The sequence below is a fragment of the Lissotriton vulgaris genome, chromosome 4_1, assembly GCF_964263255.1.
Source record: "Lissotriton vulgaris chromosome 4_1, aLisVul1.2, whole genome shotgun sequence".
Lineage (NCBI taxonomy): Eukaryota > Metazoa > Chordata > Amphibia > Caudata > Salamandridae > Lissotriton > Lissotriton vulgaris.
The window spans coordinates 1,633,946,387-1,633,972,366 of NC_141691.1; positions in this window are offsets into that span (position 1 = coordinate 1,633,946,387).

The following is a 25,980-nucleotide window of genomic DNA, read 5'->3' on the forward strand; positions in this document are numbered from 1 at the left end:
TATGATCGAAAGGGGGGAACAGACTAAAAACCAGAAGCTGGTGACGTTGCTTATATATCTTTACTCTTTGTGCAGACGGGTCATGAACTCCGCTGAGATCAGCATAACTATTAATATTATAATATACATATGAACAGTATATGATCCCTAGGGGAAAACACACTAACAACTGGAAGGTGGTGACGTTGATTGTAAATGTTTAGGGTTTGCGCTGACGGGTCACCAACACCTCTGAAGCAAAGTACAGTGTCAATATTATAATCTAGAAAGTCACAATATATAAGCTGAAAGGAGCCAGAAAAGGAGCAATGTTTGTTGCAATCTATCTGTTTCTGAAAACAAGCTGCTGATGTTACAGAGAAAAAGGGAAAAACATGCAATAACACTTTTTTGCTAGATATAAATGTTTAAAGATTGACAAATAGCCACAAATTATAACTATCTACTCTGCCATAATGAAATAACTTACAACTCCGGAATATGTTTCTTGATGCAAAACAAGAATCTGAAGCTAGAAAAGTGAACCTGCATCACGGATTGGCGACGCAGAAATAACTCGCGAAAACGAAACTAATTGTACAATAGGTGTAGTTCATATAGTTTTTGGTTGTTTAATAGTCTATGGAAGGAAGATTTGGCTCCGCCTATGTAGATGTTACGTTTTACAGTTTACACGTGCTCACTTTCTAACTGTTTTACTTGTGCACGTGTTGGGAAAAGTTACAAACTGTGAAGCTGTAAAGGTTTCGATTTCCATAGTAAAACGTATAAGATTCTTATTATGTACATACGTTGGAGAGTTTAAAAAGTGTTACCCGGTAAACTGTGTTCTTTGCATTCTCATGATTAAAAACATCTAAATATAAGACATAAAAAAAATCATTTATAATAGAAGAAAAAAAAACGTGTTCATATTTGTTATCACTATGCTGTTAAATTAAAAAAATGCCAGCATTTGTAAAGCGTAAAGCTACCCCCGGAAAGGCGTGCCGGCGCTTGGGGCGTTGGGAAGATTAAGCAAGGTGTTACCTGCAGTGAGATAGTGGTGGGCTAAGATGCTGATGGACTTTGGAATTGAACTGTGAACGCTGTTGTTCGAAGTCAGGTATTATAGGTGCTGCGTCATCTTTTACCACACTTATATGTTAATTACTGCTGATTACGTTGAAAACATTCTTAAATTAAAAGTAGGGCTCCTTGTTTTATGTTTTTAATGATTTTTACAGATAAATACAGACAGAAAAGTATTTATTTTCCTCTATGTATTTATTTTGAAGTGTGGAAAAATACAGAAATTAGGTTATTTTTTGAGCGATTCTAAATGCTGTCAATGATGAGTACTAGGCCAATAGGTCTGTCGTTCTAAAGTTATAAGGGTAAAAACAATAAAAGACTTTTAGTAAAGAGCATTAAAGAGCAATATATATGCTCGTATAAGAAAACTTGCACATTTTAATATCAAGGTTGTGTATAGTTTATCATCTAAGAGTGTTTACATGTGTGAAAATGGTCAGTCTTTCAGCCATGATTGCATATTCAGCATTTAAAAAACCTTTGAAATTCACTGAAGAAAGCATAGGTTTCAGACATGTTATAATTAGGAAATATCATTTAAAAACCCTTGAAATTCACAGAAAAAAACATAGGTTTCAGACAAATTATAGTTAGGAATTAGCATTTAAAAAACCTAGGAAATTTACTGAAAAAACCATAGGTTTCAGGAGTGTTATAGTTAGCTGGACATTTCACTCATACAAAAACATTGAAATTCCTCTGTTATAGTAAGTTGTACTAAGTATTACTTTTGCGCCCGAAATCCACTGATGATGATGTCACATATTACATCATTCATGACATGGTCAGTGACATCACTGATGACATCTCAAATGACATCACTGAAGACATCATGTACGTGACTATCAGATACATCTCATCATACACTAGTATAACCTTTGATCACTAAATGTAAAATACAGAGTACCATATTTGAATCCATTGACACACCAATACAACTTTCTAAAAACCCACTCAGTGATTCCTAGATCTACACACACATTTAAGCACTTGCCTATAGATTCACTCATACATGCTAACAAAGATCAACAGAACACTATTAAATATACGTATACACCTACATCGACATTACACACCAGCACACACCCTATTCACTTACGCAGTCATCCTACCCACTTATGCAAATCATTGATCATACTTACAGTTACTACGCTACACACTTATACAAACACCACTTTATTTATTCATATAGATAATAACTCATACTTAGTGTGTTATAAAATCACTATTACAAGTACACAGTTTTCGATACAGTCACTCATACAATTACTGAGTCTTATGTTTACTTCTTAATGTACAACAACTGTCACATACATTGCCTTTTATATTTCTAGTTTGTTGAACATATATCATTGAGAAATATATTTACTCATCAACACACCCATAAAGAGATTCACTCACCCAAAACATCTGTTTTCACATAAATCTTCAACCTCATTTATGTACTTAATCAACTATTTACACATCTTTAGAAAGTTACACACCTTCCATCCAACTACACACACATTCACTCTCCCATACAAATACTCACTTAACTAATTAAAAACTAATATAGAGTTCCACATACCTAGTAAAAAACGTATGCAGTAGTTTACACAACAAGATAGGAAGTGGGCTTGAAGAAGAAGCTGTACTAGCCCTCCTTTTCCTTGCTGGGGATGTGAAAGACAATGGATCATCAGGAGTGGCTTGCTCGGCTGATACCTCCGCATGAATCCCGATTTCCTCATGTGCCGCTACTTCTGGAGGAACAAGCATTGTGGGCAGTTGTGCCTCTCCTTGTGCCTCTCCTTGCGCCTCTCCTTGTGCCTCTCCTTGCGCCTCTCCTTGCGCCTCTCCTTGTGCCTCTCTTTGCGCCTCTACTTGCACCTCTACTTGCACCTCTCCTTGCGCCTCTTCTTGTTGCACCTGTGGTTGTTGTTGCAGCTGTGGTTGAACACTCGTCAGATGAGTTACACCCAGCATTGATCTGATGCTACTTTGTGATGATTCAACGCCAACAACACTGGCCGATGGTAAAAGAGCAATTAAAGTGGCTGCCTCTGTGGCACTCATGGGCTTGGGCCTAACTTGGCGTGGTGGCACTGAGACCAATGAAGCGAAGGTGCTGCTCCCAGCTTGGTCCCCGGCGGACACCGCTGCTGCAGGCGTAGTTTATTTTTTTCCTAAAAAAGTGTCGGTCGGCACACCAGTCTCCTTGGTAAGTGGCGCCACTTGCTTTCTCCTGCTTCTTCTTACTGGCTGTGGCAATGGCAACTTTCTTGGTAGAGGAGCTACGGCCACCTTTCTTTGGGCTCATCTTCTTCAGATGTCAGAGCAGCAGGACGCAGTTGCACGAGTTGCAGAGTTGTCTGTGGCCACACGTGACGTCATGTGGTGTTGTGCATACACCGCAGCAGGACTACTTCCTGTCACTACAACAAGTGATGATGATGATGAGGATGATTCCTGGTTCTCAGTCTTTGTGCACCTAAAAGCAAAGAAGCCAGAGGAAAATCAGTTAAGTAAATGTTGCATATGTCGTGCTTCAATTAATACTATTGCAACTAGGCATTTATTATTATTGATACAACACACCCAAAAACAGAAAGACCCAAAATAAAGATTGCAATTCAAATAAAAAATGGATGTTTAAATTAATAGAAGAGAGACCACACAGAGAGAGTTGTTTCATGCACCCATTCATCATAACCTTAGGCCTACTGGCCCGCAACCACAAGCTTGCCGGCCTATGGCAAAAACTGCCTGGCCTCAATATGCCCCCCCCCCACCCTCATGGCCAGGCCCTGGACCAGGCCCCAACACCCAAAAAAATTGAAATACACACCCAAATCACCCCAATCCAATGCCATCCATGCCCTAAATTATGTTTAAATTCAAGAGACCCCACAGACAGACTTTGTCCATGCACCACTGAGTACCACTGGGCATAATGGATGTAAGCAAGGCAGACTGGGTGCAGGAATATGGCCCAAAGCACACTTCCTGGCTTCCAAATGGCCCCTAGACCCCCAGCCACATGGCCAGGCCCTGGACCAGGCCTCGAAATGGCCCCCACCCACATGGCCAGGCCCTGGACCAGGCCCCAACAACACCCATAAAATAGAAATACACACAAAAAGCACCCCAATCCAATGCTATCCATGCCCTAAATGATTTTAACTTTACATTCAAAAGACCCCACAGAAAGACTTTGTCCATGCACCACTGAGTACCCCTGGGCATAATAGATGAAAGCAAGGCACACTGGGTGGCCTATGAAAGCACACTGCCTGGCTTCAAAATGGCCCCTAGACCCCCACCCACATGGCCAGGCCCTGGACCAGGCCTCAAAATGGTCCCCACCCACATGGCCAGGCCCTGGACCAGGCCCCAACAACACCCATAAAATAGAAATACACACAAAAAGCACCCCAATCCAATGCTGCCCATGCCCTAAATGATGTTTAACTTTACATTCAAGAGAACCCACAGAAAGACTTTGTCCATGCACCACTGAGTACCCCTGGGCATAATAGATCAAAGCAAGACAGACTGGGTACAGGCCTATGGCACAAAGCACACTGCCTGGCTTCAAAATGGCCCCTAGGCCCCACCCACAAGGCCAGGCCTGGACCAGGCCTCAAAATGGCCCCAACCCACATGGCAAGGTCCTGGACCAGGCCCAACAACACCCATAAAATAGAAATACACACAAAAAGCACCCCAATCCAATGCCATCCATGCCCTAAATGATGATTAAATTCAAGAGACCCCACAGAAAGACTTGGTCCATTCACCACTGAGTCCCCCGGGGCATAATGGATGAAAGCAAGGCAGACTGGGTGCAGGCCTATGGCACAAAGCACACTGCCTGGCTTCAAAATGGCCCCTATACCCCCAACCACATGGCCAGGCCCTGGACCAGGCCTCAAAATGGCCCCCACCCACATGGCCAGGCCCTGGAAAAGGCCCCAACAACACCCAAAAAATCGAAATACACACAAAAATTGTCCCAATCCAATGCCATCCATGCCCTAAATGATGTTTAAATTCAAGAGACCCCACAAAAAGCGTTGTCCATGCACCACTGGGTACCCCTGGGCATAATGGATGAAAGCAAGGCAGACTAGGTGCAGGCCTATGGCACAAAGCACACTGCCTGGATTCAAAATAGCCTCTAGACCCCCACCCACATTGCCAGGCCCTGGACCTGGACCAGGCTATGGGCGAAATTTGCGGTACGTGAATTCGTGAGAAAGTGAATTTGCAGTCCTCAAAACCTGCGAATTTGTGTGAATTTGCAGATTTTTTTATTTTTGCGGGGCGCTTTGCGTGTTATGTTTTTTCAGCGCGCCGACCGCGAAATTACCCCTACTGGCGTAAATGGGCGTGGCCATCTTGTTCGCGTTGCGTATTTCCGTTTCCGGGCGCTAGTTGCATACTCGCATTGTGCGCGGGGCGCGATTGCGTGGTTGCGTGCGTTTTTGCATGCTCGCGGGAGAAATATCGCGCAAACTTACACGCGCGGTCACACAATGGGCTCGGCCATCTTGTTTTCCATTCACTGCTATGGTTCTGGGTAGGCTTTTTCCATCCTCTTTTAATCTCTGCAATCCTTTGTTTCTTTGAATTTTTACTACTCATTATCTATCTCTTTATTTTTCTACATCTATATTTTGTGTTTTTTTCTACTTTTGGTTACTTAAAACTACTTTTTTTAACTCTTTTTTTTTACTTACCTTTTCCCTATTCTTTCTTTCCTATTTTATTTATCTTTCCTGTCCAGGACCATGGCAAAGGGAGCCAGGAAGAACATCAAGGGAAAGGGTCCCTCACCCCGTACCCGGGTCCCTTGGGGGTGCTTAAGGGGGGAGACAGTAGTAGCCCGGGAGATCTTCAGCGCGGTGGAGGTGGCCGCACTGATTTTCTACGTCCAGCGCCACCTCCCCAAGACCGTCGCGGCAGGTGGCAGGCCCAGTGCCGGGTACGGGCTCCAGGTGCATCGCCAGCTATGGGGGAAGGTGTGCCGGGCCATGTATCAGGAGCCTGGGGTCCGGCGCACCTACAACCAGGCGAAGCACCGGTTGTCCGACCTCCTGGATCGAGAGCAAGACCTGCTCTACCTGCTTGGAGTCGAGATCACGGGCCTTGGTGAGTAGTAGTAGCTAGTATTTAATCACTACTTTGTTTTCTCCTGCTCTGTGTGATGATATTGCAATTTATTTTTTCTGAAGAGCAAGAATGCTGCCGATTACATTGCAGGTAAATTATGTTTCAAAAGCTTCTGTGATTGCAGGTGCTCGCCTGCTGAGTGGCGGTGCTACTTTGCTTACTTGTTTTTAATTTTGTGCTCATTTGGCCCTATTGATTATGTATGAGTGAGTACTTTACCGAATTGCGTAATGCTAGAGAGACTAGAGACTCAAGTCTAGTCCTTCCTTTGTACTCCTGCTGCCACTAAGTAGCGATAGTGGTTTATTGATAGGTTGAGTATATTATGACTTGTTATTTAGTAGTAGGACATTTTTTAGTGGTCTACAATCATGATGACAGGCTGTGTCTGTCAGGTTGCGTGCTGCTGAGTGCTGGCAGTCCTAGTAGAACCTTTTTGTTGTTGGTTTAGTTAGGCATTTACATAACTTTCCAAGTAGACGGGCTGCAAATCCAGTAATACTATACTATCCTCCTAGTTGACCAGATCAGATAGGTCAATACATGTAGTGCAATTGTTGGTAATTTGTTTCCCCGAGATAATTTTAGATTGTGGTCAGAGAAATCAAACATTTCAAAAAAAGAATCATCCATGTTTGTGTTTATTTCATGATCATCAGTAGCACCTCCCAGGGGCAAGACGACAGAGACGCTGGTAGAACAAGGCGGGCAGAATCGATCCCCAGAGGTCTCTTCTGCTGGCCCCGTACTGTTGTTAATTAATAATAATTATACTTCCCTAACTTTTACAGCAACTATTCATTCCAAATTGTTTCCCCTGATTCTATTTTTTACAAAATAGTCTTTGATCTTCTTGTAGACTGTTTCTACATTCTTATCCTGCCTCTACTATCACTCTCTGTCCTACTACTATTTACTATTATTATGAGTCGGTCTGTGTAGGTAGCTAAACTTGCCCAGTCGGCAAACGGTGTTAAACAAAACTCTGATCCAGCAATAGCTTTAGGCACTGAATGCAGTCCTCTGGGTTGCCCTTGCTGTCTATTCCATTCTTCCTAATGTTATTGCTTTGACAATTCCTAACAACAAAATGTCAATGTCCTCCAAGAGTAAGCTAGTAGTTGGGTTTTTGATTTGATAGGAGCACATACCAAACCGCTAGTGTTTCATGGACTATTCTGCACATACAGAAGTATGGACAAGAGAAATAGGACATTGTTGATGATAGGAGCACATACCTCAGTCAGAACAGAAGTTGAACCCCCAATCCCCTGACCGACCATCTAGTGTATCTGACCAATGATTATACGACCCAGAAGAACAGAAGAAGACTACCGAGTCCTGACCTATCAGAGTCACGGAAGTATGCTTGCAAAGTTCAGTATGCAACTGCAAACCCTTCCGCGCACTCACTCGTGAACAAAAACCACACAGTGTTTTTTAGTTTTAAAGTCTTATTTTTAAATAACAAAGAAAAAAACGATTTCTTTATTTTTAATAGCGCAGTATTCCCAGCGAGCAGTGGTGATAGATGACGTTAAACTTTAAACACCCTTCCATAGAATATACTTCAACTTAACACATCTAATTATTATAATAACTGTGTGGGAGCCCTCACCTTGTTTGAACTTGAAGTACTGGTGGTGATGAAGAGTAGGTGGTGAAAATTGAAAATCTCTTGTTGGCAATGGAATACTCTGTCTGTAATTAGAAAAATGGTGTACGTTAAAAAGCAAGCATTCATCAGTTGAGCCAAAAAGTGTTGCATGTTATGGCTAAGCATATAAAAAGTTAACACCCTCCCCAAAACCTTTACTTTTTTTCAGTCCAAATAATGAAAAATAGATTATGTATTAACATTTTCTTCCATTACAAGACGAAATAGGGGGTGGTGTATGGCATGTTTTTTCTAGGCGTCACAACATCGAATGCGGCACCTACTACCACCAGCAGCGCGGAGGCGTCCACTCCAGGGGTTGATGCGGCTGCGCCACAAGTGCTACCAGGAGGAGCTGCTGTGGGGGATGGCTCAGCAGCGGCGGATGGTGGTAAGTTATTATACTCTTTACATATTGACATTTTAGAGTAGGCTCGCAAAGGGATGTATGATGTACTGCACAGTAGACAGTACACTAGTACAAGTACACTGTACTGTTAAGAACAGTTACTAATTTAGAACTACATTTTTGCCAATCACGGAGAAGACAGTTACACTTGACTTAGCAATAGCATTAGCGGCGGTAGTTCTCGAGTAAGCAATGGCCCCCTCTATTTGACTTCAACTCAGCTGTGAAACTTTTATCGTAAAGCCAAGTCAGATCAGATGAACTTGAGGGATGTGATAAACTAAAAGGTAAAGAAGGATGTAAGGAAGGACGAGCGAGTCGTAACATTCATCAGTGTAAAGAATGATACGTGTTTTTGAATGCATGCAGAGGTGGCTGATAGGAAGGAATCAGATGCATGGCTGCTTGAAGCAAGGATGGCTGGAGGAGAAAGAAAAGATGACTGCCTGTGTGGGTGAATCAGAAAATGCATGTTAATAGATAACAGAGGTGTATAGAGCAGATGCTCAGTGAATGAAGAGTGTTACTTTGAACAGCATGTCCGTGCCAGAGTAGCAAAGCAGAGGAAATCCAAATACTAGAAGTTGTGATTGTTCAGAAATACTCCCTTGACTAACAGTACAGTAGTTTACTATGAAAGCACAGCATATATTGTGTATGTATTGCATAGTTCACATTATATCAAGTCAAGTCCCTTCCTCCAGCAATTATGGGTACCACAATAACTCCCTATGTTAATAATATTCTTTTAGCTGTGTCAATCATGGGTGACCTATCACTGTTGTTCACTCAATCTATCAAAACAAAGCACAGCACCTAAAGTCATCCATCATATAAGCAAAGATCATGTGATCGGCTGGATATATGATCAGAAATGAATAATCTTCATTTTCCTTTTGTAGTAGTCAAGGCCCGGGGGGGCAGAGCGAAATATAAATTACATTGAGCAGTAGCCCTTGATGTAACCAAGTATGGCCAGTGCCACCCCTATAGAAAAGTAAGAGCTTCCCTATCCCCACCTGCATGTACTGCTTAAAGTAATGCGAGTCTGCGTCATCATGGCTTGTGTCTGTTTTTCTTGGGTGCAAGCTGACTGAGCTGACATTATGCCGGCTACCACAAGTTCACGTACAAGTAATTTTTTTTGAAAAACAAGAGAAAAAAAGAAGACTGGTGTACCCTCTGACTCTCTGACTATGTAGTGAGCCCATAGTGCTGCTAGTAGAATTCCTGAAACTCCCACTAATGTTACAGGCCTACAAAGACGGCGGAAAGATGCATGCCAAAATGCTATACTGTGCTTGCAATTTGCTAGTGTTACTGTGAGACAACTTTCTGTTGAATTATTTTGTGTTAATGTTAAAGAATATTGGTTACAGTATTTTTATTTCTTTCTTCATATAGATGCTTCACAAAAACTCACCGCAAGAAGATGGTTGTCCGGGCCAGGGTCTGGAAGCTGGAGGCCATTTGTGCTGAATATCGGCAGCTGGTGGCTCGGGAGCAGGAGGAAGAGGTGGCAACAGCTGCATCCTCCTCCAGTGCCCCTGGGCCCACCAGCCAGCAGCCTCCAGGTCCGACAGCCTCCCGCCACCGCCGCGGAGCAGCAAACAAGGCTGCTGCCCGCCCACAGGCTGGATGGCACGTCAGTGCCGTCTCTGCCGGATAGTGGACTACCTGGAGCGCACGGTTGACTACCTGGAGCGCACGGTTGAGAAGCTGAAGCTCCAGCACCAGGACCTCCGCAAAGAGATACGGGACCACCTGTCCACAGGACACCACCGGAAGTGACTGTCCCTTGCCCCTTTTTTAAAGACTGTTGGGGGTGGGTGGGAATTGGGTGTTGGGGATTCATCAGGACTTTTTGAGCGACATTCTTATGGACATTGGTTGGGGTTAGGGAGGGGGGTGGTTTGGGTCTTTTGAATAGTTTATTTTTGTTAGAGGAAATATATTTATTTATTTATGTTACATACTTAAACATAGTGTACGCGTTCATATTATATTGTGGGGTAGTGGGCGGGTGTTACTGTACGTTTGGTTTCCTCAAACTTACCAGCATGAATTATCTAAAACGTCCAAAAATGTACAAAAGTGCCACTGACAGGGTTAGTGAATTCAATTGCCCTACTAGTACTTTACTAGTACTACTGTCAGTCTCTCCTCTCCTCCGAGTCCTAGCCCATTATTCCTACCTTCCTAAAATGCTTATCTTACCTGTGATTCATGTTTGAGAATAGAGCTAGGCACAGCGCTGGCTGCATGGCAAATGGCGATTGCCCATGAAATCCATCCAGGACAGAAATTCTATTGTTGTGCTGGTAGTAGGAGTGGTACCACAATAGCAGTAGCAGCATATGAAAAAAAAGGAAATGAGACATTGAGTGGCCTGAGAGGAGTATTAGAAGGAACAGTACATATTTGTAGCCTAAGCAATGCTGAAGATAAGTATGGGAAAAAATATTTGCTACAACAAGAACAGTGACACTGCAGCGTATCCTTTCTTAACGTGTAGGAGGATGTTCTTGACAATGGATCCAATCGATGGTGGGCATGAAATTCAGAATTGATTTGAAAATACTCATTGGTGTTTTTTAAGCAGAATTACAATATCCTAGGATTCATTTAGCTGCCTTAAAATTGATTTGAGGAGGTTGCCTGCACCTTATCCTCCCCAGCAAGTGTGTGGAATTATTGTTGTCATTTAGTAACACCTCAATGAAAACCACACAGCCCTGGGGAAGAGGGTTAGGGTTTGAAAATTGGATGGGAATGGGGGTTTTTGGGAACATTTTTGTCAAGAGAGGAAAATAAACACAGCATGGACAAACAACAAATTAATAAAAACAATTCTTTGGATACGAAGATATCCATAAATCTTTTAAAGGACACAAAGGAAGTGCATGCACTACTGCATGCATGAAGTTGTTTGCTGAATGGATGGTTAGATTACTGAAAGGTAGTACTTACGTCACTACAACTTACTAGCTATGAAGAAACAATGTGACAGTACAGGGCTGCAGTAATTATGCAATTTCACTTGACTATCTGCCCTCAGAGAGAATAAACACTTATTAGTACATTACATTAGTTTTAAAAACAGCAAAGAAACTTATCAAATAGCTGGAGGGATGAATTTGAAGCAGAGAGCAAACAAACACACAGAGTCACACTCATAGAAGTTCACAACAATAACATTATTTAGAGGATAAGGAGAAGTGAAGAGGAAACTGAAACTGTATGTTGTCCTGTTCAATTTGGGAAGTTGCATGCATCCAGCCATTCCTCTTATTCGCGGTACTCCTCCATTCCATCTGACGCTCCGTTGATCAATCTTGGTGACCAGACACACTGTCCACTGCCTGCCTGGAGGATGCGGAATTGCGGATCGCTAATCGTAAGCCTGAGTTAATCGTTTTTCCCATTGCACAGGGTAAAAGCCGGCCTGCAATTGTTGATGGAAAAACAGGAAGCTATATTAAAACACCACAGAGAAAAAAATATAAGGTAAGGTGTGTAGTGCAAAAATAACACTTTAAGTTTCAGTGGAGACAGCATTACATACAAGCATCATTTCTAAAGTGCGTACTCTGAGTCTCCTTTTCAAGGATAGTAATTAGCACACAGCAGGCCAGGGCCTTGCAGGCGGTCAAGGCAGGCACCACTGAGTGAATGAAGCAACGTGATGTAGCATACCTCTTTGACACAGACAGACAAAGCATATCTAGATGTATGCAGCAAGCCACATAGCCGCAATTTTACATGAACTGCTGTCTGGACTCTGGCATAACAAGACTACACTGGCTTGACCACTCCATACCACAACTAGACAGAAATGTAGTTCTGCTGTAGATGTTGTTGACTGGTTTACCTGTTTGCCACTCACGAAATGGCCATAGTTCTTCTGTAAACCGACGATGATGATTCATCCATCTATCCCAGTGAGTGACTGTAAAGAAAAAAGATATTATGTAACTTCATCAAGACTCATCATCATCATGGTATATTGACAAACTCAATGTTATATTGGCATAATAGATGAAAGCAGGGCAGAGTGGGTGCAGGGCAGGCCTATGGCACAAAGCACACTGCCTGGCTTCAAAATGGCCCCTTGACCCCCACCTACATGGCTAGGCCCTGCCTGGACCAGGCCTCAAAATGGCCCCCACCCACATGGCCAGGCCCAAACACCACCCCACAAAATCGAAAAACCCACAAAAAACACCACAATCCAATTCCATCCATGCCCTAATTGATGTTTAAAATATTCAAGAGACCCCACAGAAAGCCTTGGTCCATGCACCACTTAGTGCCCATGGGCATAATGAAATAAAGCAGGGCAGACTGAGTGCAGGGCAGGCCTATGGCACAAAGAACACTGACTGGCTTCAAAATGGCACTTGACCCCCACCCACATGGCCGGGCCCTGCGTGGACCAGGCCTCAAAATGGCCCCCACCCACATGGCCAGGCCCCAACACCACCCCAAAAAATCAAAAAACAAACAAAAAACACCACAATCCAATGCCATCCATGCCCTAAATGATGTTTAAAATATTCAAGAGACCCCACAGAAAGCCTTGGTCCATGCACCACTGAGTACCCCTGGGCTGAAAGCAGGGCAGACTGGGTGCAGGGTAGGCCTATGGCACAAAGAATACTGCCTGGCTTCAAAATGGCCCCTTGACACCCACCCACATGGCCTGGCCGTACCTCTTCCATGTCTAAAATGGCCCCGACCCACATGGCCAGGCCCCAACACCACCCCACAAAATCGAAAAACCCACAAAAACACCACAATCCAATGCCATCCATGCCTTAATTGATGTTTAACCTCTTCCATGCTGATGACGGAACCGCTCCGTCATCAGCTGTGATGGCGCTGTGCGGATGACGGAGCGGTTCTGTCATGGCCCGCCTGCCGCTCATGCGCGGCGCGAATTCTGCGCCTGTGCTGAGCGTTCTATTGAGCGGATGGGGCCATGACCGAACCGCTCTGTCATAAGCACTGCGCAACCGACACTGGTGACAGAGCGGTTCCGTCACCACCATGCGCCCGGCGCTCTTCCGCCCCGCCCCCTTAGCACTGCGGCAGAATAGCCGCCGCAGTGAATGGGCTAAAATATTCAAGAGACCCCACAGAAAGCCTTGGTCCATGCACCACTGAGTACCCCTGGGCTGAAAGCAGGGCAGACTGGGTGCAGGGTAGGCCTATGGCACAAAGAATACTGCCTGGCTTCAAAATGGCCCCTTGACACCCACCCACATGGCCTGTGCCTAGTGTGGCTTTACACGCACCCCAAAATAAATAAAAAAGTCCACATATAACAGTGAGCTATTCAATTCCATGACATAAATGATATTTAAGTTCAACACAACTCAAAGGAAACAGTTGTAGTTGCAGCAACTGCAATGCCCCAAACAAACAACACCAACTTACTTGTAAAATCTCAAATCCAAAAGTAATCCAAAAGTGATCCAAACAAAAAGTCCTCAAATACAAATATCCAGCAGCAGCCACAAAAAGTAATCCTTCCAGCTCCAGATCCAAATGAAAAGTGACCAGGACATGGACAAAGCACTGGGAGGAGCCTGCTGGACAGGAACAGGAAGTTGGAGACTCTGAGGCACTTCCTTCCTCCCACCCCCCACAAAAATGGACTCCTTGCACAAAAAAGTGCAGCCAAATGTCAATCTGAGGAGTTATTCTGATCCAAATCATCATTTTCAGAAGGTTGATGCTGCCTGCGGTAAATTTCTTGTGCTGAAGTGCAATTTTTGAAAGTTCGGGAAAGCAAGCTGTTCAAATCTCCCACCGGATGTCAGCTGCGTGCCGCATCTACGTGTTTGCAATACTTTTTCTCGTGCGGTGCGTGATCGCGGGCCCTTATGACTTATTCGCGTTCAGCAACTCTCGCAGTGCAAGATGGCAGGCCGCTATGACGTACTCGTGGTCGAAAAGTCTTGCCCGATCCCGCAGCCAGATCCAAAATGGCACAGGGCACGCAAACCGGGAGTAAAAACAACTCAGCAAACTCAGAATCATGGTAAGTCAACACCGCGCGCAGGAGATTGTATTTTTGAAGCACGACCAAGCAAAAAAATCCGGCAACTTGCAAATTGCAGATTTTTGGGCAAATTCGCGCAATTCGCGGACCGTGAAATTGCCAAAAATCCGCAAATTCCACATGCGGAACGGATTTTCAGCCCACACTTACTCAAAATGGCCCCCAACCACATGGCTAGGCCCTGGACCAGGCCCCAACAACACCCAAAAAATCGAAATACACACAAAAATCATCCCAATCCAATGCCATCCATGCCCTAAATGATGTTTAAATTCAAGAGATCCCACAGAAAGACTTGGTCCATGAACCTCTGAGTACCCCTGGGCATAATGAATGAAAGCAAGGCAGACTGGGTGCAGGCCTATGGTACAAAGCACACTACCTGGCTTCAAAATGGTCCCTAGACCCCCACCCACATGGCCAGGCCCTGGACCAGGAATCAAAATGGCCCCCACCCACTTGGCCAGGCCCTAGAGCAGGCCTCAAAATGCCCCCCCCCCACATGGCCAGGCCCTGGACCAGGCCGCAACAACACCCACACAATCAAAATACACATACAAATCACCCCAATGCAATGCCATCCATGCCCTAAATGATGTTTAAATTCAAGAGACCCCACAGAAAGCCTTGGTCCATGGACCATTGGGTACCCATGGGCATAAAGGATGAAAGCAAGGCTGAATGGGTGCAGGCCTATGGCACAAAGCACACTGCCTGGCTTCAAAATGTCCCATAGACCCCCACCTGCATGGCCAGGCCCTGGACCAGTCATCAAAATGACCCCCACCCACATGGCCAGGCCCTGGACCAGGCCCCAACACCACCCAAAAAATCGAAATACACACAAAAGTCATCCTAATCCAATGCCATCCATGCCCTAAATGATGTTTAAATTCAAGAGACCACACAGAAAGACTTGGTCCATGCACCACTGACTACCCCTGGCCCTACTGGCTAGTGTGGCTTTAACACGCACCCTAAAATTAAAAGAAACTTCCACATATAACAGTGGTCTATTCAATTCCATGCCATACATGCCATAAATGATATTTAAGTCCAACAAAACTCACAGAAACAGTTGTATCATGCACCCATAACTAACCCTGGGGCTACTGGATACTGTGGCTACCTAAAGTTGTGAAAAAGTTTATAAATTGTTGTTGCAGCAACTGCAATGCCCCAAACAAACAACACCAACTTATTTGTAAAATCTCAAATCCAAAGAAAAAGTCCTCAAATACAAATATCCAGCAGCAGCCACAAAAAGTGATCCTTCCAGCTCCAGATCCTAATAAAAAGTGACCAGTACATAGACAAAGCACTGGGAGGAGCCTGCTGGACAGGAACAGGAAGTTGGAGCCTCTGAGGCACTTCCTTCCTCCCACCCCCCCAAATAATTGACTCCTTGCGCAAAAAAATGCAGCCAAATTTCAGGTATTCTGATCCTAATCATCAACTTCAGAAGGTTTATGCTTCCAGCGATAGATTTCTTGTGCAGAATTGCAATTTTTGCGACTTCGGGAAAGCGAGTTGTTCAAATCTCTTGCCGGATGTCAAATGCGCGACGCATCTATGTATTCACAATTGTTTACTCTTGTGATGCGTGATCGCGGGCCCTTATGACGTATTCGCGTTCTATAAGTCTCGCAGTGCAAGATGGCGGGACTCCAAGACGTACTCGCGGTTGAAAAGTCTTGCCCGATCACGCAGCCAGATCCAAAATGACACAGCACACTCATACCGGGAGGAAAACAACTCGGCTAACTCAGAATCATGGTAAGTCAACGCCGTTCGCACGAGATTGCAGATTTTTAGACAATTTTGCGTGATTCGCAGACCACGAAATTGTCAAAAATACGCAAATTCCTCGAGCGGAACAAATTTTCTGCCCATACTAAGTCGCAACTATGATGTTAAAATAGCAAGGGACTAAAATCACAGATAAAATCTACAACGCAAAAAAAAATCCAACGTTAAAAAAAATCCCACCACAGAATCTCAGTGACATGAAGTCATTCTTATTAAAGGTCAGTGGCAGACTGTAGGAGTTTAGCTTGCTTAATCCAAAATGCCTTTAAAAACATAGGCATACAAAAAACTACAATCTGAAGTCACTCTCCAGTATTCTGAATGTTTCCTGATGCACCCTACAGACCACAACATTTTTGCTGATGAGAACAATCCATTTGAAAGTATATGGTTGTAAAAAGAACAAAAAAAACATGGATAAGCGACTCAGAACACCCTGTACAGACTACACACAAATCACTGGATGAACCTTTATCCTGTTGTTATCTGCACGTAAATGATTTTATAGATAGAGTGCCTTACCTAAATTGGAGATAGAGTGTTCTTGCCAGTGGAGGGACAATTTCGTCAATAGAACTTTCATAGGTGGGTATTGGTTTCCGGTCAATGAAAGAAACAGTTAGAGAGCCCTTATGCAGGCTAATATTTTCAATTGCCACACTATCCCTATTGTAGATATAGAGACCACGTTTCATGAATGGGTAAAGTATTTGACACACATGTTGGTCTCTCAGTAGAAAAACGATAATAGAATGGGGAGTGTAGTATTTGTGACTGGTGTCTCTGACGTAGTCAATGAGCCCTCTAATTCCTCGGGCAGTCAAAAATCAAGGAGATAGTGAATTTAGAAGACAAAAGCCAGAAATTTGAGCATGTCTCTGACTTCTTCAGTTTCTGGAACTCAAAATATTTGTATGTTGTTCCTTCTTGATCTACCTTCCAATTTAGTAACTTTCAATTTGACGTTCCAGATCTCATTTTTTCCTAGGAAGGAGTCTCACTGAGTTCAGTATCAATGTCTTCGCCATTTTGTATGATAAAGTTGGGTTTTAAAGGTTGCTAGCTCTCCTTGTAGTATCTTCAGATCTTTATTGGTGTCAGCAATAGAGGTAAAAGAGACCTAACCCTGTGGAACCTTCTTGAGAACAGCAACTAACAAAAAATAGCCCTAAATAGTTATTGGTAACCCTAATATTTACATGGGGGTTCGTGTACAGACTGAGTAGCACCCACTGTAACAGTGCTTGTTCCCTGAGGAACTGATTCAGTTAGTCATAACAGCATAGGTGCACCACAACATTTGGCATTTGATATACAATTCCAATAAATCACGGAGAATGGAGTTCCTCGATTTGATTTCTTTATTTAAAAAAAGTGAAGCACCATACAGCCAACGCGTTTTGTCCCAAAGAGAGACTTCTTCAGGGCTTCTGCTAATAGAGAGAGGCTTCAAGTAGAGATGGTGAATGAAGATCTAAAGGAGTAGCACCGCAAAAGACAGAAAGGCTCATCTCAGCAAATTAGGGACAAGCTGTCCAATTATTTCTATTAGATGTATCCTCTGTGTTTCAAGTGTTTTTTTATGGAATCTATTGATCGAGAGATTATATAAAACTGCATGTGGTAATAGGTCTAACTGCCGGAGGACGCACCGCGGTTACTGCTGGGTGGATTCTTGACGTTGCAGATCGGTTCTGTCAGATACCGGTTGGGGCATCAACCCCATGTAACTTTATCTTTGACTACGCGCTGTGGGTTCAGACATCTGTAATGGATGACAGATAGACCTATTACCACATGCAATTTTATATAATATCTCTGGATAAATAGATACCATACAAAAACTCTTGAAACACAGCGGATACAGATTGTCCCTAAATTGTTGTGATGAGCCTTTCCGTCTTTTGCGGTGCTACTCCTTTAGATCTTCATTCACCATCTCTACTTGAAGCCTCTATCTATTAGCAGAAGCCCTGAAGAAGTCCCTTTTTGGGACGAAATGTGTCTGCTGTATGGTGCTTCACTTTTCTGAAATAAAGAAATCAAATCGAGGAACTCCATTCTCCGTGATTTATTGAAATTGTATATCAAATGCCAAATGTTGTGGTGCACCAGTGATGTTATGACTAAGTGGTGTCAGCATAAGCTTGTGCCACAGTGTCAAGCGAGGATTGAATGCTTTTAAATTCCTTCATTAGATAATCTTACATAACTGAAGACATATATAAGGGTGGGGGAGGGGTATCCTTATGTTTATGGCATCCTTTTTTAAGGGCTTCAGAAAAAAGTGCTATCTCACTGCCTTCAGCTTGAATAGTTGGATAGTGTCTGATATTCAGTGGATCGGGGTTTATGTAGTCATAAGGAAGTGGAGTAAATGTTTGTAGAAAACGGAAAAATCACTCTACCTGAAGTAACTATTTGTTTTCACTAGATGTTTGTGGAACACTACCATTGGGCTGAATCAAAATAGCAAGGAGTTGTGAAACCTGTGAATGCCTGCCCCCAGGCTGATCTGTGACATTATAAGATTGAGGTTATATCGGTGGGTAGGTTTTTGAAGTATTCAGAAATTTGGGCGCTCAACTATTCACGGTATGGTTTTGACTTATTCGTGGTACCGAGGTAGGTGCTTCTTGGTCAGAGGAAAACCTTAACCTCTGTGGAAAGAAGTGGATAAACCACCCCCTTCTTGTGTTAATTTGGCAAGGAAACCAGAGCACACTATATGTTTTTTCTTTTTTTGTTGTTCTTTTTTGTCAAAGTATCTTCTTCATCAAATTTTCATTCATTCAGGATAGATCACACCAAATGAATATTTTAAAGGGATTTTATTTGTGAACAGTGTCTACTTCTCAGAAATCACTGTATCAATCACTTAAGCCTACACGTGTTTCATCACAGCATGTGGCTGTGACTCATCAGGGCTAAATAAAGAATAAAGAAAAGGAAAAATAAAATATACAATGATATTTCTCAATACACGTTCAAGCGTGCAACGAGAGGGACACCAGTGAGTGGAAACCAACACAGAAGGGAGGGAAAAGGATAAATAAAATAAAAGTGACTTTGTACACATATGATTGAAGCGAAAATTTCAGACCGTTTGTTGATCTTTCATTAATGTGTGATAGGGTCAAGTGTCGTGACATTTGGTGTTTTGAGGCTATTGTCTCTATAGATACGTGTGATGTGAGGTGAGTTAATCCGATTTGCTAGTTATTTATATGATATATCATTATTGCTCGAGACAGTCATTGAAAAAGTGTGTTACTAGGAAATACATAAGTGAAACTCCAAGTTGACGTGAACCACTGTTACATGATTAATGCATTGATTAAAATAATTACATATTCACATATCGCTGATGTTTAAGAGTTTTGGTTCCTTATAACCCACCTCCTATTTCTGACACTCTATTCCAAGTTATAATTCCATATTCTCTCTATGTATGTTTTAGATTCTGTAAGCGGTGCTTAATTATCCTTAAAAAACATTTTATTCGTAACTCACAACATCTCAATACTGTTTTGTCTAGTCATTTATTGCCGAGTGGTTTTTAAGGGGTATTAAATTTAATTTCTATCCATTCGAGAGAACATATAATTCATATGTCATCACATTTAAGTATCGCTTATTCAAGTCGATCTATGCACAATAGCGGTAACGCCCTTGTCATTCTTTTCTTAGCGCAATGGATGCCAACTCATCCATTTCAAACTCATTGAATGCTAGTTCGAGTGACATTTAATCAAGAGGCAACTGTGAACGGAAAGTATTAATTGACTTGATTACCTGATCAAATGATCAAAACGCGTGGTCTGTGGGGAAATATAAAAAAGGCGGGTTTGTTGTTGTGTTTTCTAAACATAAGAACGGGGGAGTGAATTTAAAAAAACGCAAAGGGGAAGTGAATTTAAGTAAACATGGGGGGAAGCAACAGTTAGCAAATACACATTAAGTTTAGCGGAACTCACCGGGGAGCCGGTGATAATTCCAACCCGGTCCTTGTCGGGTAGTTTGTATGGTGATTAAGTTTACCGTAAGGAAACTGTTTTTCGGTTCGCAAAATTCTTAAGTAATTTCAGGCTGAAAATGTAAAACAACCAAAGGGACGAAATGAGGGTTTGATACAAATGTGGTTACCATTATAGGTCAATATAACGCACGAAGGCTGTCAGCGTGATGTTTATGAGAGCTCTTACCCGTATGCAGCCACGGTCCAGCTTGTAAAGCTTCTGTCTCCGAGTGCGGGAACAGTGGAAGTGGTTGCCCCACTCCTTTTTAAGACGCGTGAACTATGAAAGACTAGACTGCTAATCAGTCAAAAGAACGTCATAAAATAGAAGAGTTACTACTGTTGTGTATCAGACAAACGTCGTGGTCCCGCAGAATATTGCCGGATATTTAGTGAGACCAGATTTGAGGAATAGGAAATTGAATTGAGAAATTCAATTTTGAATGGGATTAATAAAGGTGGAAATTATAAGTGCAATGGTTTTAAGTTGTGGTATTCCGACTAGTTCACAGTTGCATGTGACTTAAGGTGAATGGAAGATATTCCAAAGGGAAACGACAGACCAATTGGTTGGTCAGCTGTAAATATTTAAATATTTACATAATTTAAACAATTATATTTCGGATAAACAAAACAGGCATCCGTTAAGAAAGAGACTCCCTTTCAAAAATGGGAGGAGAAAGATCAAGTGACAACTCAATCTATGATTTCCTTAGTTATATTGGTGTACTCATGTAGGTCAGATTGTTATTACTAATATGAATATATTCCTTGTTAGTGCATACATTCTCATTAATTCTAGTGATTATACATCTCTACAGTTATTATTACTTTAGCAATCCTCATTATAAGTGGTTCAATTGAATTGTTTTTACAGAAATTCTTAGATGAAATTGTATCAGCTGGGGATCTACCAGATTGTTCGTTTCAAAGAGGCATGAAATACATTTGTCCAAAGAAAGACCAGTCTAGGAATCTGACCCCAAGAAGAAATGCAGCTCATCATCGGTATTTTGTCCGGTTCTAGTAGTGTCTAGACGCATAATCCAAAGTGCTTCTTGTCTTCTCAATCGAAGTTCCCTGTTACCACCTCTTACTGCAGCTTGTACAACATCAATGCCATAGAAGGTGAAGGATTTAATGTTTCCTTGTGAGGGACAAGAGGCCATATGTATGGCCATGGGATATCTTGGGTCCTTAGTGGCGTATGCTCTTGCATGTTCTCTGATCCGCTCTTTGAGGGCCCTGATTGTACTTCCCACATATCTGCTTTTACAGACACATTCAATAATATATACTGTGAATTTTGTGTCACAGTTGATATTCGTGTTGATTGTGTATACTTTAGATCTGTGATCAAAAAATGTCTTGGTTCCATGTTTAGCCCATCTGCACATAGAGCACATTCCACATTTGTAGAAACCTTTTGATTTCTGGGTCAGCCAATCACAAGTCTTTATGTCTCTTGGAACAGTTGGGCTGAGTCTGTTTTTCAAATTTCTTCCTCTGCGAAAGGTTATCTGGGGATGATTTCCTATTGCGGATGTTAGGGTTTTGTCAGCACTAAGGATCCCCCAATGTTTTTGAAAACTTTTTCGTATCACTGGACTTAGTTCATTGTAGTCTGTTATCAGCCTCACAGGTTGTTGATTTCTTTCTGCAGTCCGATTTTTTGGTGTTAGGGTAGATTCTCTGCTTTTTCTTTTGATTTTCTTGTTCGCTTGAGAAATAATCTGAGGTTTGTAACCCCTCTTGGAGAACCTGGATTGCATATATTTTATGCAGGTTTCAAATTCTTGCTCCTCGCTGCAGTTCCTCCTAGCTCGCACAAATTCCCCATAGGGGATACCATTGATTTTATGAACAGGATGACAACTGTTACTGTGCAGAATAGAATTGCATGCTGTTTCTTTGCGATAGAGTCTGCTGTGTAGAGACCCATCTTTGATGTATATCTCTAGGTCTAAAAAAGAGACACTGGACGTGCTGATGTGCGTAGTGAATTTCATATTCATTTCATTGTCGTTAAGATATGTACAGAATTCCAAAAGTGTTATTTCTGTCCCTGACCATATTAGGAGGCAATCATCTATATAGCGACCCCAGTAGAGTATATAGTCGATCCATTTGCTACCTCTGATGCTCCAAATCATGTCTGTTTCCAGAGCCCCCATGTAGATGTTAGCAAAAGAAGGGGAAAACCTTGAGCCCATGGCTACCCCCCTTGTTTGTCTATACCATTTTTTGTCGAAAACAAAGAAATTATGGTTCAAAATAATATCCATCATTGTAACCAGCATTTTGGTGTGTTCCAAAAGGGTGATCGGTCTTGTATTCAGGGCTCTGGTTACAGCTGCTAGTCCTAAATCCGGGTCAATGGAGGTATACAAGGATACCACGTCTAGGGTTGCCATTATTAATCCAGGTTGCCATGTGATATCTGCTAGGATACTTAGGATGTGCTTTGAATCCTGTATATAGGATGGCAAGTTCTTAACCAAAGGATTTAGAAATTTATCCACGTATTGGGAAAGTCTCTCCGTCGGACCCCCAATCCCGGACACAATGGGTCTCCCTGGTGGGAATACAGCTGGTTTGTGGATTTTAGGGAGAGTGTATAGCCAAGGATAAGACGGACGTGTTACTTTCAGGTACAAGTATTCTGCATCGTTTATTAAGCCAGCATCCTTCCAGTCTCTCAGATGGTTATTGATCAGGAGTGTTAAAGGACCCATGGGATTACTGGATATTGTTTCATAGCAGGAAGTATCAGAAAGCTGAGAGAGAATTTCCGCGTTGTAATCTTCTTTATTCATTACTACTACATTCCCTCCTTTATCAGCCTCGCGGATAACAAGGTCTTGGTTGTTGCTCAGAACTCTTAAGGCTGTTCTTTCTTCCTTAGTTAGATTGTCATTTTTCAAATGTCTTAGGTTGGGGATTTTGGCCTCATGTTTGTTGATGTCCTCCAATACTAGTTTATAGAATGTGTCAATTGTGTTGCCACTAGGCAGAGTAGGAGTCCATGTTGATTTATTTTTAAACCACTGTCTATGGTGTTATCAGTCTTTAATTCCAACTCAGTTAATAGGTCATTAAAAGAGTTAGGTGGATCATCAAAATCCGTAATTGATAGAAGTAAATGTGAAGCCAGTACCTCCTGGATACTCATTGGATTAGTAGTGACTTCAGTAGAATCATCAATGTTAGTAGTTTTATCTGTTTCTGTAGCCCAGAAGTGTTTTTTTATCTTGAGTCCTCTAATATATTTGAACAAATCAATCTTCATTCTACATGGATCCCCATGTTCCGTAGGATTGAAACTCAAACCTTTGCTCAGTAGTGAAATCATATGTTTGTCCAGCTCTATGGATGAAAGGTTAATCACCTGTACATCCTGATCAGGCATGTTATTCATTTCTTGTTGCCGGACCTCAATCTCTCTCTGTAGTCGTCTTTGTCCTCCTCTCTGACCTCTGCGGGTTTTACTTGGGTTTGATTTCCTCTTGTGCGATTCGTTATTTTCATTGTCCTTACTTCCCGAGAAAAAGTGTTGCTGGCTCCAGAGGTTGTTAGTGTGGCTCTTGAGTCTTGATTTTCGGTTACATTTTCTTCCGTTTCACTCTCTGTACCAGGAACGCTGCTCAAAGAAGTGTTGCTCGAGGAGATGTTTGAGGCACCAGATCTAGCAGTTTGTTGATTGCTAGTAGGTTTCTGGAAATGTTGGTCATATTTTTTGGCAAAGGTGAAAACCCTACCTTCCCGGTAATCTGCTTCATCTCTGCGTATTTGCCTAGCCTTGCGGTCCTTGATGTCATTTTGGTGTTTGGTCAGGATCTCCTCAAGGATCTTGTAGTTTTTTTCAGTTGCATCCTTTAGATTGAGTGCTTCTATCTCCTTCTCTAGTTCCATAATTTCTGCCTGTAATTTTGTCACTTTTCGGTCTGCATTCTCTATTAAAATTCTCATTAGATTGGTAGAGTTCATGGTCACTGATTCCTCCCATTTATTTAGGAGATCATCATCAAGATCATCAAAGGTAGGAAAGGTCTGTGACCGAAGACCCCTTGGTATTCTTTGCACTCTTAGATATTGTTTGAGTGTTGCACCATCCCACCAACGTGAGTTTTCAGTTTTCTTCAATCTCTCTAGTTTGAGAAATTTTTGTTTTAGACTAGTTCCTTTTTGCTGATTTCCACTTGTAGAGGTAGTAGCTGGATGTGTGCCCTTAGATAGATTTTCAAACATTTCGGAGGCGATCTTATCCCTATCCATTTTGTAGCTGTTTGGTTAGTTAATCTGTAACCGTAGTGGCTGCCTTTCTGAGTCAAGATTTTGGTTATATCGGTGGGTAGGTTTTTGAAGTATTCAGAAATTTGGGCGCTCAACTATTCACGGTATGGTTTTGACTTATTCGTGGTACCGAGGTAGGTGCTTCTTGGTCAGAGGAAAACCTTAACCTCTGTGGAAAGAAGTGGATAAACCACCCCCTTCTTGTGTTAATTTGGCAAGGAAACCAGAGCACACTATATGTTTTTTCTTTTTTTGTTGTTCTTTTTTGTCAAAGTATCTTCTTCATCAAATTTTCATTCATTCAGGATAGATCACACCAAATGAATATTTTAAAGGGATTTTATTTGTGAACAGTGTCTACTTCTCAGAAATCACTGTATCAATCACTTAAGCCTACACGTGTTTCATCACAGCATGTGGCTGTGACTCATCAGGGCTAAATAAAGAATAAAGAAAAGGAAAAATAAAATATACAATGATATTTCTCAATACACGTTCAAGCGTGCAACGAGAGGGACACCAGTGAGTGGAAACCAACACAGAAGGGAGGGAAAAGGATAAATAAAATAAAAGTGACTTTGTACACATATGATTGAAGCGAAAATTTCAGACCGTTTGTTGATCTTTCATTAATGTGTGATAGGGTCAAGTGTCGTGACATTCGGCGTTTTGAGGCTATTGTCTCTATAGATACGTGTGATGTGAGGTGAGTTAATCCGATTTGCTAGTTATTTATATGATATATCATTATTGCTCGAGACAGTCATTGAAAAAGTGTGTTACTAGGAAATACATAAGTGAAACTCCAAGTTGACGTGAACCACTGTTACATGATTAATGCATTGATTAAAATAATTACATATTCACATATCGCTGATGTTTAAGAGTTTTGGTTCCTTATAACCCACCTCCTATTTCTGACACTCTATTCCAAGTTATAATTCCATATTCTCTCTATGTATGTTTTAGATTCTGTAAGCGGTGCTTAATTATCCTTAATAAACATTTTATTCGTAACTCACAACATCTCAATACTGTTTTGTCTAGTCATTTATTGCCGAGTGGTTTTTAAGGGGTATTAAATTTAATTTCTATCCATTCGAGAGAACATATAATTCATATGTCATCACATTTAAGTATCGCTTATTCAAGTCGATCTATGCACAATAGCGGAAACGCCCTTGTCATTCTTTTCTTAGCGCAATGGATGCCAACTCATCCATTTCAAACTCATTGAATGCTAGTTCGAGTGACATTTAATCAAGAGGCAACTGTGAACGGAAAGTATTAATTGACTTGATTACCTGATCAAATGATCAAAACGCGTGGTCTGTGGGGAAATATAAAAAAGGCGGGTTTGTTGTTGTGTTTTCTAAACATAAGAACGGGGGAGTGAATTTAAAAAAACGCAAAGGGGAAGTGAATTTAAGTAAACATGGGGGGAAGCAACAGTTAGCAAATACACATTAATTTTAGCGGAACTCACCGGGGAGCCGGTG